Source organism: Camellia sinensis, chromosome 6, assembly GCF_055761805.1.
Source record: "Camellia sinensis isolate YWXY chromosome 6, ASM5576180v1, whole genome shotgun sequence".
Classification (NCBI taxonomy): Eukaryota; Viridiplantae; Streptophyta; class Magnoliopsida; order Ericales; family Theaceae; genus Camellia; species Camellia sinensis.
Window position 1 is genome coordinate 135,285,619 of NC_138966.1, and position 17,185 is coordinate 135,302,803.

Genomic DNA, 17,185 nt, shown 5'->3' on the forward strand with positions numbered 1-17,185 from the left:
ATATACAATCACTCAATACATATAATTAATGTATTCTATCAACCGTCAAATTCCATGACACATTCCATTGATTAGTTTTCGTTTGCCTAATCATCATGCATTGTCTACAACAATCACGACTATCCTCCACCGATAGCCCAAAGCAGTTATTTCTAAACAGAAAATAAATGCACAATGGATATTCAATCAACATTTCATTTCCTCATTCCTCACAATTAATTATCCCAATTAATTAAACAATGTAATTAGGTCAATTCCCATAATTAACATTTCAACCCTTAGGTCCCATTTTCATCAATGATTTAACATTTATTCCATTTCTCTATGCCAAACATGCATCTAGGTTTATTATGAATAAAACCCCAACTTTTGTAAAATAACACAAAAGCCCAAACTTTTACCAAATTACCAAACCAATCCCAACATCTCAAAATACTAAAATTTAAAGACAAAATCCATAGAGAGGAGTAGGATATCCCTACCTCGAAGTTTAAGCAAAAAAGGAGATGAAGACTCGAAGATCAACGTGCTCCAAATCCAAACTTTTTCAGATTAAATCAAAGCTCTCAACGCCCTCTATCTTTTTAACAAAGACCCTAGGCTAGATTCACACTTTAGGGAGATCGAATCTTAGAGAGAGTGTAAGTTTAGAGAGAGAGGGTCTCGGATCTAGGGTTTGATCAAAAAAGAAAGTGAAGAAGTGATGTTCAAAAATGCTACTGTCCGCTGATATAAAACACGCTCGCTCGAGCGAAGACTTGGTCGCTCGAGCGACCAGACACAGAAAACTCTCGCTCGAGCCAAGAAGCTCTCGCTCGAGCCAAAAACTCAAAAGTGCGCTCGAGCGAAAGAATGCTCGCTCGAGCCAACAACTCAAACCCTCAGGTCTGCAACCAGAAGTACGCTCGAGCGACAGACCTCTCGCTCGAGCGAAGAACAAACCAGACTGCTTGAGCCAAGAAAAGCTCGCTCGAGCCAAGAAATACAACTCTCAGGTCCAGAACCAGACGCCATCACTCGCTCGAGCGAAGCCACTCTGGCTCGACCCACCAGACACGAACTCAACTCTCGCTCGAGCGACCAACTCCTCGCTCGAGCCAAGGTCCAAAAATCTGGGCAGCAACACTAGGCTCCCAAACACAACCAACCTGAAACAAACCTGCCCAACACATCCTATAACTCAATATACCAGTAAAGAGGATGCAAACAAGATAATAACCCACTACCAACATCCACGGACACATGTCCGGATCACTGTACAACAAGGGTAAACCCGGGATCGCTATAATCTTTGTCTAATTTACATAACCAGACACTTTCAGGTTGAGACACCATTGACCTTCAACCTCTAATTATGGACAATATTACCATTTTTGGTCACGTAAGTTGTTTTCTTTTTAATTTATTTGAACAAAAAAAAATACACCTTTCTTATAAGTTGAAGTCAATTTTCTTTTCTTTTTATTATTTTTTATCTAATTTCCTGATAACAAAATGCTCTTTTCTGATGGATGGAGACCTATGTCAAACTGTAATATTGACTCTTTTTACTCATTTTCTTACATGCATACATTTAAAAAAAAAATTTACCTCTATTTCTTTTGTATTTATAGTTTCAATTTCTTCAAGAAAGAAATGCTAAAAGTGTTTTGATATTTATATAAATTTTCTTCTACTAATATACTAACTTTTTTATTGTCATAAATTACTAGATTGTTGTGCATGCTCCTCATTGGGGATACATAGAAGTTGATACAAAGACTTTTTGGAAAGTGATGAGGCGCTCCTACGAATTCTAAGAAAGAACAAGTTTGAAAATCATATTTATTTTTGTGAAAAGAGTACATATGCTAGCTACGATCTAGATTTTGTAAAGTTTCCTATCAATGTGAATTTTAGTTTTGTAAAGCCTTTTATCCATGTGCAATTTATAACTAAGTTTAGATGTATGTTATATAATATTCATTTGAATTATTCACTCGGTCATATAGTCTTTTTTCTTTTTTCTTCCTAATATGCTCTTGAATTAGCAATCATATTTTCTTTTTCTTTTTTTTGTTGAATTTGAATTTTTGCTTTCTTATATATTTTTAGCAAGAAGGGTGTTGCTTTTAATATAGGATTGGATTGTGTACGTATTAATCTTTTAAAATAATTGTTCATTTCACAATTTTTATCATTTTTTTTTGAATTGCAAAGCACAGCTGTGTGCTTTATTTATTTGTTATTTTTTTCTATTGTGGAGCATTGATTGATGTGCTTAATTTGTTATATGTCCTTTTTTTTTGTATTGTAGAATATTGGTTGATGTGCTTAATTTGTTATTTGGCATTTTCTTTGCATTGCAGAGCACGAACTGGTGTGCTTAATTTATTTATTTATTTTTTTTTTCTATTGCAAAGCATTGGTTGGCGTATTTCGTCTGATTTTTATTATATGTTTCTGTGTTGTGAGACTTACATTTTATTGTTTGTTTAAAATCTTAAAATTATTCCAATTACATTTTCATTCCAATAATAGTTTCACCGTGCCTTTAGGCACGAGCATACCCTAGTATATACATATGTAAAAACCATATGTAAAAATCTGTGTATATATTTAAAAATCTGTGTAAAACCATATTTTACTCAATGATTTCTTTCGGCTAAAAACAGAGGGAAAATCCTCATATTAAAGATTTTAATATATATACACATATATATACACACATTTTAATAAAGGTGGGTTTCATATTGAAGAAACTGACTTTAAGGTGGGTTTCACATTGAAGAAACTGAGAGAGAGAGAGAGAGAGAGAGTGTAACGCCCTCAAAAATATACCCATTATATATATCATTGACATGCATTATTTAAAGAAAACACTTTAATAGTTCATTATAATATCCATCAGAGTCTTACTAAACAAAAGCATTACATGTAACATCAAAGTAAATGCCCTATCGGCTTACATCTTTCGAAGCCAACACTTGGACACAAAGTACGAGTTCTAACTCAAATACAAATAAAGCCCTAGGCTTGAGTGTTTACATGTACTAACAATGAAAAACAAATAACTAAAAAAAATAGTCTTCAAAATCCAAGTCCTTCCAGGCTAAGTCCTTGGAGGTAGCTTATCACCTGGACCTGAAAATGATGTTCCCATAAAGGGTGAGCCACAGCCCAGTAGAAATATACTAAACCACATATAAGCAATGAATAAAGCAATAGCATTCAACAGATGGTTAACCAAGATAATCAATTATTTCATTTTACAGTCTCATGACACTATTGTCTAAGACACGTTTTACTATCCAATTTTATCAACAAACAAATGAGACTCAAGCTCAAATCAAAACACTTCATACTTCCAGATTGATACACATTTTAGTGCTGTATCAATAAAACACTTCTATATAAATAAGCACACATAAAAGTGATGCTAATGGAGTCCATCCCCTATCTCCTCCCAAAACAAAATCCGGTTTAGAGGTCCATCCCCTATCTTCCCCAAAATCGTGGAGTACATCCCCTATCTCCTCCCACACAAAACAATGTATGCAAATGCAATGCTCAATCAATACACGTATTTTCTGTATCAATGCAATAGTCAAAATTAATGACTTAACCAATGTGATTAGTTTCAGTTATTCCTAATCCACATGCAATGTCTACAACAATCGCGACTATCCTCCACCGATAGCCCAATACAGTTATTTCTAGACTGGAAATAAATATATCAACAATTCAATAGACAAATGATTCAAATTATCCAACTACGCCATTTAATCAATGAATTCCCCAATTCCATGAATTTAACCATCTTTTCCCAATTCCATGAATTAATTATACAAATTAATTTAATAATACAACTAGGGTTTTTCCCAAAATTTACCAAAGTATCCCCAACATATCAAAATACCAAAACTTAGAACAAAACCTATAAATGGAGTAGGAAATCCCTACCTCGAAGAAAACAACCCAAATGGTGAAGACAGAGATGAGTGCCCAAATACCAAAGTGCTCCAAATCGCCAAATGTTCAGATTAAATGAAAGCCCTCGACTCCCTCTATATTTTTAATAAAGCAACTAGGGTAGAAACACCCTCTAAATAGATCAAACCTAAGAAAGAAGGTGAGTAGGGAGAGAGAGAAGTCGGACCTAGGGTTTGGAATCAAAAGAAGATGAAAAAGACTGATCAAAACCCGCTGCTGCGTATATAAACTGGACAGGCTCGCTCGAGCGAAGACTTGGTCGCTCGAGCGACCAGACACAAAAATCTATGCTCGAGCCAAGGAGGCCTTGCTCGAGCCAACAACCCAAAAGCTCGCTCGAGCGAAAGAAATCTCGCTCGAGCGAATAACTCAAACCCTCAGGTCTGAACCCAGACACACGCTCGAGCGAAGGAACTCCCGCTCGAGCGAAGAACGAACTAACTCGCTCGAGCGAAGAAAAGCTCGCTCGAGCCAAAAACCTCTGCTCTCAGGTCTTACTACAAAATGCAATCCTCGCTCGATCGAAGAAACCCTGGCTCGAGCGACGGACCAAAACAAAGAGTTCGCTCGAGCGAAGAACTTCTCGCTCGAGCGAAGGGTCAAAATTCTAGGCAGCAACCCTTTGCTCCCAAGCTCAACCAATCTGCTATAAACCTGCCCATTGCAACTCCCAACTCAGAAATAGGAAATTAAAGGACGGTAACGATCATAATACAATGGCAGGAGCTACGGAACCTAAGTCCGGATACAATAATCAAATGGGAAAAGACCGGGGTCGCTATAGAGAGAGAGAGAGAGCTGACCTATTGAGAAACTGATGAGGCCATGACATTGAAAATCCTCCCCTCCAATCTGTGAGCCCTGAGAGTGAGAGATGAGGGAGACAGCCAAATTTTGAATTTTGAATGAGAGAGAGAGAGCCAGCTAAAGAGAAAGGTATGGAAGGAAAGAATGTATATCCACCGTAGGATGTGAACAAACAATCCCAACCATTGGAAGATAATTTGTTTCTTGGACATTTTGTAGTTGTTGGATTGAATTAATCTAAGGGTTCACATTTTGACAAAATGACAAAAGTCCCATCACAATTCAAAAACTATCCTTCCTTATTATATAGATATATGTATATATATATATATATATTATAAATATATTTTAAAATTTTGACTAAAAATTCTTACTTCAAGAGTCTCCTCTCATAAGGAAGAGTCTCATTGGAAGTTGGAGAAGAATATGAAAGTCTATTCCTATTTATAGGAAAAGATTTTTCAAAAAGAACCTACAAAATTCTATGTGGGATTCAATCAAATTATTTGAATTATATTGATTGGAGGGAGAGTTGAAAATTTCCTTTCCCTCCAAAATTAAACCTAACATTCAATCAATTTGTTTAGAGGGAATGTTTAAAAATTTTAATTTCTTCAAAACAGGTGACTTTTTTTTTTATCAATTATGACTTTATTAAATATTATTAATAAATATTATACAGCAATTTTTATTTTTATTTGAGTATTTATATATATTTTTATTTATTTATAATTTTTAATTATATAACATTAATTATGACGTCACAGTTCGACTGCTTTGACCCGACGGTTGAACCGATGACCCGTCCACCTGGTCCCTTTTCCGGTTCGCTCACCGGTCCGGTTTTCAAAACATTGCAACACGTTGGTGATGATTAAATAAACAAACGGAATTCACCAATGCCGAAGATTGATGGTCAATTATTTTTTGAATTTTTGGTAAAAATAGTTCGGAAACTTTTGGTTCTTTCGGACTATACTTCGACATCTGCAATAATGTGTAACCTTGCTCTGATACCACTGTAAGATAATCTTAACAATGGCAATGGATCAAAGTTCCTGTGAGGGTGTTTAATCACGCAAAAGAATACAATCTGGAAGAGGAAGAACAGAGAGAAATTCAAGTGAATTGAACCCATGTTCTGTCCATATATTTATAGTATATATGGTGGTTGTTGATCAATGGTTATAACCATTGAAATCAAACTCAATAGCCACCATATATCCAAACATTGTGTCTCTTCATTTAAACTTCAAACTTCAAACTTCCCAATTGCTTATTCCTGCGGGAAGATTGTATCACCATATAAAGATTTGATTCAGTGTGAGAGGGTCCACCATATTATGGTGTGATCACCTCTCATACCTTCATAAAGCAATGTCCCTTGCAGAAATCACCAGAATGTCCTGTTATTCATTCTGAGTTAGGAGACTATAACTTGAAAACGTACCCCAATCTCCCAAGACAAGCCCCGCTTAAGTCAGGACTCGCATAATAGAGGAATATTAAACCCACACCAAATGCAATAAAACTGCTTGAAGCTAATCTCTTAACCCCACACCAAATACAATAAAACTGTTTGAAGCTAATCTCTTAACCAACTGTGTTACACCCAAGAAATTGACCAAAAATTTTTTTGAACCTTGGACCTGAAAGCTTAATCCTCAAACATTTGTCAAGTTGCCAACCACCCTTGGGGTAATTAGCACTAATTTTATCTAAACGAGACGTTAGTGTAATGTATCCTAAAAGAATTTGGTAACATTTATTTCAAAAGATGCATGAACGGATAAAAGTGAGGACACATCTCATTAAATGAGGGTAGTACTATACATATTGAACATGCGTGGTTTTGTAAAGGTCAAATCTCATTTAAAAATATTCTAACTCAAGAAGTTTATGAATACTTTTATTTCATAAAGTCTTTTTTCTTAATTTACACTATTTTTTTAAACTCTTATGCCCTTATTTTTAATGTTGATATTTAATATTGAAATTTAAAGTCTCTAAACCCTAAACAAACAAAAAAAAACTCCATTTTCATCAAGCTTTAATATTGATATTTAATGTCCCTAAATCTTAAACCAAAAAAACTCCCTTTTCATCAAACTTATTAAAAAATTTGATAATCTTATAAAATAGATACTTTTTCAGAAAGTTTTTTAGTGGTTTCAACGCCTTGAGAATTCTCTCTCATCTGATATGAACGTTCACAACACCTTTTCAAAAAAATTCTCTCTTATCTAATGTAGTGATGTGAACATTCTTATTTTTAAGCAGTGACAATATGTTGTTTTCCCCCTTTTTGTGATTGTAATTGCTATTGGTGTTGATAGTGTTCAAAGGATGTGAACCTTCTGTTTTTGTTTTTTTTTTTTCAAAAATTAATGAAATAGTAGTTTGATATATTATTGTCTATGTGTGTAGCTAGTGTTGTGATGTGAACATTCACATCATCGGTACATTTTTATTCACATCATGTTTGATTATCCAAAAAAATAGTGGTGTGTAGTTAATGCATTGTTGATGCTATCATGTTTTTGTACTTTCTCTCTCATCTGACGTGAACGTTCACAACACCTTTTTAGAAAATTCTCTCTCATCTAATGTAATGATGTGAACATTCACAACATGTGAACATTTATATTTTTAAGCAGTGATAATATGTTATTATTCCACTTTTTGTGTTGTGATGTGAACATTCACATCATCTGTACATTCTTATTCACATCATGTTTGACTTCCAAAAAAATAGTGGTGTGTGGTTAATGCATTGTTGATGCTATCATATTTTTGCACTTTGTAAGCTACAATGTGAACACTAACATTATTCTTATATTCAAAACAGGAGTTGTTAATATGAACCTCGACATTACCATTGTGGACATTAACAGTTGTATGTGGATATAATATGAAGATTACCATTGAAAAGTATCAATTCCTACTTAATATTGTCTATTTTTTTGCCTCAATGCGAACTTTCACACATGTCACCATGGTCATATTGATATAACATTGTGAACATTAACATTTGTATGTGGATATAACATAATGATTACCATTGAAAAGTATCCATTTCTACTTAATATTGTCCACTTTTTTGCCCAAATGTGAACTTTCACACATGCCACCATGATCATGGCGTCTTTATCAGTATTCCAGAATTCATATGAATATTCACATTCGTATGTTTTATTATGAATATTCACATCGTGTAATTGATAATACAATGACAAAAATTCATTTACAAATTAATGTGAATATAATGACAGTCAACATCCTGATACTTGAGAACTACCAAAACATAATGACAATCAACATTAAATATCAACATTAATGGAGGCATGAGAGATTAAGGGTGTTTTGATCTTCTTACCTCAAATAGGACCTAATGAAATAGTCAAAAAGAATATGGATTGAATGGCATAAAACTCTTAAAAAGGAAGCTCCTTTTTATTTATCACATTTGTGTCATTTTTTTTCCAATCCGATTTGTATCTGTGCGGGGAGCAAATATTCAGGCAAGCCCGCACTCATTTCTTCCAAGCTCCTGCCTGTCCGATCGACCTGTGAGCACAATGGCGGTGAGCTACCCAGCGATGTGTGGCCGGAAAATCCCTCCGACGATCAAGTTAAACACACACACAGGGATAGAGAGAGAGAGAGGACTGAGTTGTGTTTAGTGTTTTTCTCACCAAATTGTGTCATCCCCCAAGCATGGAGGGCGCAGACATGCTTATATACCTTCTGCGCCCCAAATTTACTCCCAGTGATCTCTCGACACGTGATACTGTTATCCCATCTGTCAGCACAAATCTTGCTAAACATCACCTAACCCGACTGCAAGCCCACTCTACTGGGAGCTCGGCAGCCAGGCTGCAGCATCTCGGCTGTCAACGGTCGTGTTGTGCAGTTGGCCAGAGCGCTCCTCTCGCCGCGCTCCGTTTCGACCGAGCTCGGTTGCATCCCGGCATTGCTGAGCTCGGGACAGCTCATGCTAGTTTACCATTGGCCTTCCTGCCGAGCTAACTCTTGGACCGTGGAACAACCACGCGTCGCCTGGCGCCAGACATCCCGCTTGACCGGCTTCTAAATCGTGAAGCCAAACAGCCTGGTCCAACCACGCCTTCCCTTATCCAAGCAAAACCTCTAAGGATGGGGCCATGTTACCGCGGCCCAACCTTGTTCGGCCAAATCCGTCCAGCCCAAACCTGTCTGGCCATTATCACGGCCCAAACCAGATCATAAATCTCCCTCTCAATTGCCCCTTAATTCTGTCCGTGCAAGCGTGACTGGGATTACCTATTCTGACCGGGTTAACTTTTCTTCGGTCTTTAGTTTTGCGAGAGGTCAATCGGGCTACTTTACTTGCTCGGTTCCCTGACTTGCTCGGTCGTCGCTTCGTCTGACCAACCTGTCCCCTCAACTCTGTCGCCGCCATTAATGGGGGCACGTGTCATGTGTTGATTGGTCCTCGAGCGGCCAACCAACGTGTCCATTAGAATTCAAATTTTTGGCAATTTTTCCACCTTAAAAGCATGCCCAGCTTCTTTCATCCTACTCTTCTTGCCTCTCCATTCTCTTCGACGACCCAGAGCTCGTGCCATTCTTCCCTTGCCATTTCTGAGCTTGTGTTTGAAGGAAGAGCGACTGTCTTCAACTGGTAAGTCCTTCAAGCCCCCCTTTTTACTATTTCACTTGGTATTGCACATATTAGGGCATAAATCTATAGATTTTAGGACGTACCCTACCCCAAATCCTCACCTGGCCCTTATTCGCGTCGCTGTTCTTGCTGTTCTTTATTTTCCCTGGTGAACATTGAAGATCTGGGGCGGACCGAGCTCCAGGTCTTCTTTTGATCCAAAAAATCATTCAGACCGAGCAAATAACCAGTCTGTCAAAACCTTAGGAGAAACCGGGTAGGCAGAGAACTCGATCGCTAGACCGGGCTAAAATCTGGTCCACTTGAGCGACCGAGCTCCTTGACTCACCCTATCGACCGAGATAGTTGGCACCCTCTACGACCGAGCTAAAGTCAAGCTTGTTTTGCGCGACCGCGCTCACACTTACAATTGCCATCCTTTTCCTGCAGAGTCCAAGGGGACCACTGACCAAATATTGAGGCTCTCAAAGACCAAGCAGCCATCCAAACACCAGTCTTTGCCAAACCACCTCAGCCGAGCTAAACCTACCGGCTACACATGGGGCACTTCCGCTTCCTCGTTGACACCCCGGCTGCCTTGGCCGTATTCCGGGAAGACTACGGTATCCCGACAGATGTTCACCTAGAGCTCGCCGAGATCGAGACAACCCCTTGGGGCAGATTAGACCAGTGCCCCTTCACCGTTCTTTCCATTGTTGAAGGAGGCCTTCGCTTCCCGGTCAACCCTCTGCTAACCAAATTCCTACGCCATACCGGGTTAGCACCCACACAGGTGTCAACCAACACCTACCGAATAATCAACGGCATTCACGAACTAAATAACCGGCTAGGGACCAACTTAGGTTTAGCCGAGATATTGCGACAATACACCCTTGGGCACACTGGCGATGGCCTCGCCTACTACTTAAAGATTAGGCCGGGCAAAGAAAAAAAAGTGACTTCTTCTGGGTGTCCGGCAATTATGAAATAGCTGACGTACCGGGCTGGTTCATTAGCAAGAATTTCGGCGAGACATGTAAGCCGTGCTAACTTCCTGGTCAATTGCCTTTGTTCCATAATCTAAACTTTAACATTTTTCTTCTTTCCTTTGCAGCAATCCATGCCTTACAAGCCAACTACCACTACCCCAACGAGGAAGCCATCAGGGTCGTGCTCCGTTATCGTAACCGGGATTGCAACGAGCTGCTCGGCTACACCCCGATATACTGGTACTCTGCTCCACGCCGAAGTAAGGTCACAGACTTCCTCCGTGCTCCATCACCTCCTTTAGACCCAACACTACCGGACGTGCCCCTAATCCGATTAATTGAGGAAAAAGAGATGGCAAAACGAAGCCGTATCAAAAACCTCCTCACTGCAACATCTGCCAAGATACCGAGCGTCGTTACCCGCGCTTTAGCTGCCGGTTAATCAAGTGGCGCCATGGTGGCGTTGGCGTCCCCAGCCAGCCAAGAAGCCCGTCAGGCTGGGAAAAGGCCTCGCGCAAATCCCTCTGCTGAGCTGGTTGAAGAACTGACTACCGAGCAACCCACCGTCACCATAGACCCAACACCGGCATGGCGACCGCAGCTCAAGCACTGGGGTAAGGAGATCCCAGCAACGGCCTCTGTGAAGGGCAACAAAAAACATCTCCTTGCCTTTGACCTCTCCAAGGCCCTTCTCCTGCCAAGCGACGTGGTCGGAAGCGACCATGTCCCAGACACCCGGCTGGTGAAGTCGGCCGTGAAGTCCATGACCAAGGTAAGAGTCTCAAACTTCTACTCAAATTTTCACAAGTGTTTGCACGGTTTCCACTCTGATCCAATTTTCTTCTTGCAGGCCATCCAGAAGCAACACTTGGTCATGGAGCGCATCCATCGACTACGGCAAAAGGAAAACGACACTGCCAGCCAAGTCCAAAGCCTTCAAACCGAGCTCGGCCGAGCAAAGTCCTCTCTTTAGATTGCTAATGCTGACAACACCAATTTGCTCGGCAAGATTGACGCCGCCGAGCAAGAAAGAGATGCAATAAAAGCCGAGCTTGAGGCACTCAAAAAGTCAAGGGAGAAGGAGTGCGAAGAAGCCAATAATGCAGGCGTCAAGGAGGCCGAGGACAGTTACAAGAAGCAAGTCTTTGCCACCCAGGTCATCTACTTCCAGGCAGGTTGGAAGGCTGCTTGCACTCAGCTCGGTCAAGGTCCTGATACCGACATGTTTGCCTCCCCACCGGCCGTCTTCCTACCGAGCTATCTCGTGCCATATGCCAACGACGTCTTCAGCCCGTTGCAGGCTGAGGCCGAGGAAGGACTTGAAGGAGAAGGCGAGGCAGATGCTAGGGGAGAGAATCGCCAAGAGCAGGAGCAGCCTGGCCAAACTGCGACAGGCGTCCGAGATCAAACCCCACTGATCAACCTGGAGGAAGCTGGGGACGAATTCACTAACCTTTCCCCCCTAGTGTAGTTTTCTTTGTTTTTCTTTCTTTTTGCTCTGCACATGTAACCGGGCTGTCTGCCCCACCTCTTGTACATATTTTTATCATCAATGAAAAAGCTCAATTTTCTTGAAGTGTTGGCACGGTCAGCTGAGTAACCTCAACCGGACAAAATACTTCGGCAACAATAACCATCTTGCTTAACTTAACTAACCGGCAAAGGCATCTCGGTAGTAGATACAGCTGAGAACGTCAACTCTTTCAACCGGAGTAAATCATCTCGGTTGAGAATACCCAGGTTGAGCAAAACAGCAACTCTTTCAACCGGAGTAAATCATCTCGGCTGAGAATACCCAAGTTGAGCAAAACATCAATTCTTTCAACCAGAGTAAATCATCTCGGTTGAGAATCTCAAAACTCAAAACAACATTAAAAATGTTGAGGCAAAGATGAGTCATTTCTATATATTGACAAAAATGAATATTACATGAAGTGTAAGGCAAAAAATTCCTTTGCACAAAAAGAAAGCTAAAGCTAGAAATAATACAGCTTGAGGTTGGATGCATTCCATGGCCGGGGTATTCCTCTACCATCCAAGTCCTCCAGGTGATATGCCCCCTTGCCCACCAGACCGGTTATCTTATAGGGTTCTTTCCAATTTGCCCCTAGTTTGCCTTCACCTGGCACCAGGGTATTGCCCATGACTTTCCTCAAGACCCAATCACCTACTTTGAATGGTCTGGGGTGCACCATTTTATTGTATTTCCTTGAGAGCTCTTGTTGGTAGGCAGCCACATGGATGAGAGCCTTTTCTCGACACTCTTCCACTAGATCTAGTTCAAGGGCAATGGCTTCAGCGTTCAGCTCAGGTTCAAAACTTTCACGTCTGAGGGTGGGCATGCCGACTTCCAAATGTATGACTGCCTCCATGCCATAAGCCAAAGCAAATGGAGTTTCCCCGGTAGACCGCCACGGGATTGTTCGGTATGTCCAAAGGACGCTGGGGAGTTCCTCAGCCCACTTTCCCTTGGCCTTTTCCAGCCATTTCTTCAACCCATCAAGGATGATCTTGTTCGACGCCTCGGCTTGACCATTGGACTGTGGGTAAGCCGGAGTAGAGTTGTAGAATTCAATCTTTAAATCTTCACAAAACCCTCTGAATAGGCGACCGTCAAACTGGGCGCCGTTATCAGAGATCAGAATTTTGGGGACGCCAAACCGCGTGACCACGTTTTTCCAGACAAACCGCTTCACGACTTTCTCCTTGCTTGTTGCCAAAGGCTCCGCTTTAACCCATTTGGTGAAGTAGTCTGTGGCCGCGATGAAGAACTTCCGGTTGCCTGGTGCTGTTGGGAGCGGCCCCACTATATCTAGCCCTCACATCGCAAAGGGCTAAAGGCTGGTGAGGGGAAGAAGTTCCCTGGCCGACTGGTGAATCTGGTGGGCAAACTTCTGGCATTTCTCACACTTGCGAACATATTTCTGGGCGTCGGCTTGCATGCACGGCCACCAGTAGCCTTGCGAAATAGCTCGGTAGGCCAAGGACCTGCCCCCTATATGACTGCCACAGATGCCTTCGTGAATTTCGTAAAGGAAGGTTTCCACGCTGCTCGGGTGCACACACTTCAGGTAGGGACTGGAGAAAGACTTCTTGTATAAAGCGCCTAATTAAATATGATAATTAAATATTTAAATTGAGCATTTTTTATTGTTGGTTTAATTGATTGGACTCTTAACCTTGCATGCTCACTTGAATAAATGTGCGGCATTGTCATAGGGCTTAGGGCGTGACAGATTGTATTATTTTATTTTATTACATATTATTTATCAATTCTTGTGTATAAGTTTGATAAAATATGATAATGTGATAATGATAATATTATTTATCAATTCTTGTGTACAAGTTTGACACTAGTCCACAATACTATCAAATTCGAAGAATTGAAGGAGCTTTTTTCTTCAACCAACAAGAATTGTTCTTGAAACCAAAAAGTGAGCACATCAAAGCCCTATTTCCCTTGTGAAAATGATATATATACTCCCTAGAAACCATGCACGTCCTCCATGATCAATTTAGCAAAAATTCACCATGTAATCACACAAATATACATATAAAAAATTTTATATACAAAAAAAAATTCTTCTGCCGGGTGACTCCAAATTTTAAAAATATTATTATCACATTATTTACAATAAATTATTTTTATAAAGAAAAAAAAAATCTGTTTGCCCACCTTTTTTCTCTCAATCATAATGGAAATCCATTGGCAACTGTTTGTTTTTTTTTTTTTTGGAACAGCCAGCCAGTGTTCATTCCTTCATTCTTAGGCCAAGTTTGGCAACTTATAAAAAAGTTAAAAAGTCAAAAAGTTACTCAAAAAGTTAAAAAATTATCAATATTTATCAAAAGTCAAAAATTACGGTTGCACAACTCTCAATTCTAATTTTCCTCTACATACTAATTTATATAATTTTTTAATATATATTTTTCCATAAAAAGTCAAAAAATTAACCCAAACATCTATATTTTTTTTCTTAATTTTTTAATCTAAAAAGACAAAAAATACACTTATTTAAGACACTCCAAACAACCCCTTTAAGAGTCAAATACACATACAATCCCGCTGCATACCCCCAGTGGGGGTCGCGCCCCCAGTGACGTGGCGCGCCCCCACTGACTGAAAACTTAAAAACAAAAAAAAAAAAAAAAACTGTTTTTTTTGGACTAATCCCCCAGTAACACCTCACTGAGGGTCGACCCCCAATAGGGGTGGGAAACATTTTTGATACACATATTAATCCAAACCCTTGAAAGCAACTACCCTATGCTCTCAGTGGTCTCTGACGTAGACCTACATTGGTCCACGCCCATGTTCTTCTCAATACTACGGACCGATTGCAGATCTGCTGCCAATGGTTCCTGTCTTTTTGTTAAGGCCTATTTTGAAAAGTTCTCAATTTTTAATGCACTTCTCTTTCTCATAAAAAAAAAAAATCAAAAAAAAAATTAAAAAGTAATTTTTAATTATCTTCCTAAAACATCCTTTCATCATTCTCATTTGTTCTTGTTATATATATATATATATATGTCTGTTGTTGATTTGTTAATTGTTTGTTGTAATGGTTGAAGAGAAATTACCGACTATAATGCTGTGTTTGGTTAGGGTTTTTGGGGTGGGATTTGGAAAATGAATAAGAAATGTAATTCTATTTATGTTTGGTTATAATAAAAAATATATGAGAAAAGAAAGGGGTGAGAAATAAATAAAGAAATAGGAGACCTTTTAGGACATCAATTCTATTTTATAACCAACACAACCAAACATAGTTGGGATTTGGAATTCTATTAATTCTTTCTCCTTTTCCTTTCATTTCCATTTCCCTTTCCATTTTCCTTTCCAAATCCTCCAACCAAACACAGCGTAAGAGATGCGGCCACTTGTTAATTTCTGACCTCCACATGTTGCAGATTTTATGTTTCCAATTATTGTACGAAAACAAACTAGATTTTTGTCACCAAAAAAAAAAAAAAAAAAATCAAATTATTGTAGTAGGAAAAAAAAAATCACTGAGGACGGATTTATTGTTCCAACAGAACATATTTTGACTTGTAATCTGATAAAGGTTTGTTGTGGATTTTTTGTTTCTGATTTTGATGACCAAAAAAAATAAAAAAATCAGATTATTCAGATTTATTGTTCCAACAGAACGATTTTGACTTGTAGTTTGATAAGGGTTTGTTGTGAATTTTTTGTTTCCGATTTTAATCACAAACAGGAAGAAAAAATCAGATTTATTATAGCAGAAAACAAACCACAGAGGACAGATTTATTGTTCCAACAGAATAGATTTTTTGAGGAAACAAACAAACAATGAGCCTCCCTCTCCTCTCTGAAACAAAAACAAAAACAAAACTTGTTTTTAAAAAAGAAGAAGAAAGGGGGCATTTGTTGTAGATTTATTGGGTTAGATTTTTTGTTTTTGAGGAGTACAAAATGAATGTCTGGGATGATTTCTAATGAGAATGGCATCAAGGCCTAAGGGTCTAAAATGGGGTTATGCACAATTTGCTCAACCAACTCATTCTTTTATTTTTTTATGACGTGGTATAAATTACTGTATTCAAGGCTTGTACATGCGCAAGATCTTGAGTATCAAATAAAACAATTAGGTAGCGTTTAGTAATGTTTACATTTTTTGTTTATGTTTACAAAAATTTTATAAATTGGTTTTTGTTTATTTTTAGAAAAAACATAAACTACAAACGCGTTTAGTTTGAACAAAATCTTTGAAAAATTTTAAAAACATAAATTAAAAAATGTTTGTTAAGGCCTAAAATATTTAATATTTATTTTTTATTATTTATGACAATGAGATCCTACACATTATAATTGAAAAAAAAAATTAATTGCAAAAAAGTAATTGCAAAAAAAATTATTTTAAAAAAAAATTAATTGAAAAAAATTGTTAGTCAAAATTTTAAATTTCTGTCTAAAAACCAACGTAAATTCATTTTTTGAGTTTACGTTTTTTTCCTTAAATTTATAAACTGAGACAACCATTTATAAATCAAAAAAAATTATCAAACAAGTTTTTATGACAATTTTTAAAATTTTTATAAATATAAATTAAAAACTAAAAACGAAATTATTACCAAACAAGCCCTTAGCAGTTACATAATTTGTGCTTTCGGATTCCTTCACTACAAAAAAATTGCTTTTTTGCGACGGTAAAATGCCGTCGCAAATACTCAAAACGCCGTCTCAAAAAGTTTTTTGCGACGGTAACTGGCCTTTTGCGACGGTAAGTGGGGGGTCGCAACAAAGGGGGTTGCAAAAGGGTTTTAGCGACGGTATAACACCGTCGCCTTTTTTTTGCGACGGCAAAAATGCCTTTTTGCGACGGAAAAATGCTGTCGGCATTAACATGTGAAAATCTGAATTTTTTTGAGACGGCATTGTCTTGCCGTCGCTAAAAGTGTTATTTGCGACGGCACAAATACCGTCGCTAAAAGGTTATTTGAGACAGCACCTGATGCCGTCACTAAAGCACTATTGGCGACGGAAAATAATACCGTCGCTAAAAGTCTTCCTTTTCAACCAATTTCCCTGTCTTTTGCGACAGCATTGCTGCCGTCGCAAAAAACCCTGGTTCTATTTTTCTTTTTGAGACAGTGTGTGTGCTGCCGTCTCAAAAAAAAAAAAAAAAAAAAAACTTGTAATAAAATTATTAAAAATATGAAAATGACCTGTATTAAATGAAAAATAACTAAAAAAAAACCGATAATTACATAATAATATAAAAAGTTCAGTATATAAATAAAAATTCATCCA

General features: G+C 38.4%; 1 long non-coding RNA gene across 1 annotated transcript in view; it reads right to left on the reverse strand.

The window, feature by feature from the left end:
- LOC145792913 (uncharacterized) overlaps positions 1-4,947 on the reverse strand; it is a 57,885-nt gene extending 52,938 nt beyond the window's left edge. Inside the window, exon 1 of the long non-coding RNA XR_014333106.1 lies at positions 4,776-4,947. This is a non-coding gene — a long non-coding RNA (uncharacterized LOC145792913). The remainder of the gene's footprint in view (positions 1-4,775) is intronic.
- Positions 4,948-17,185: the final 12,238 nt, after the last annotated feature.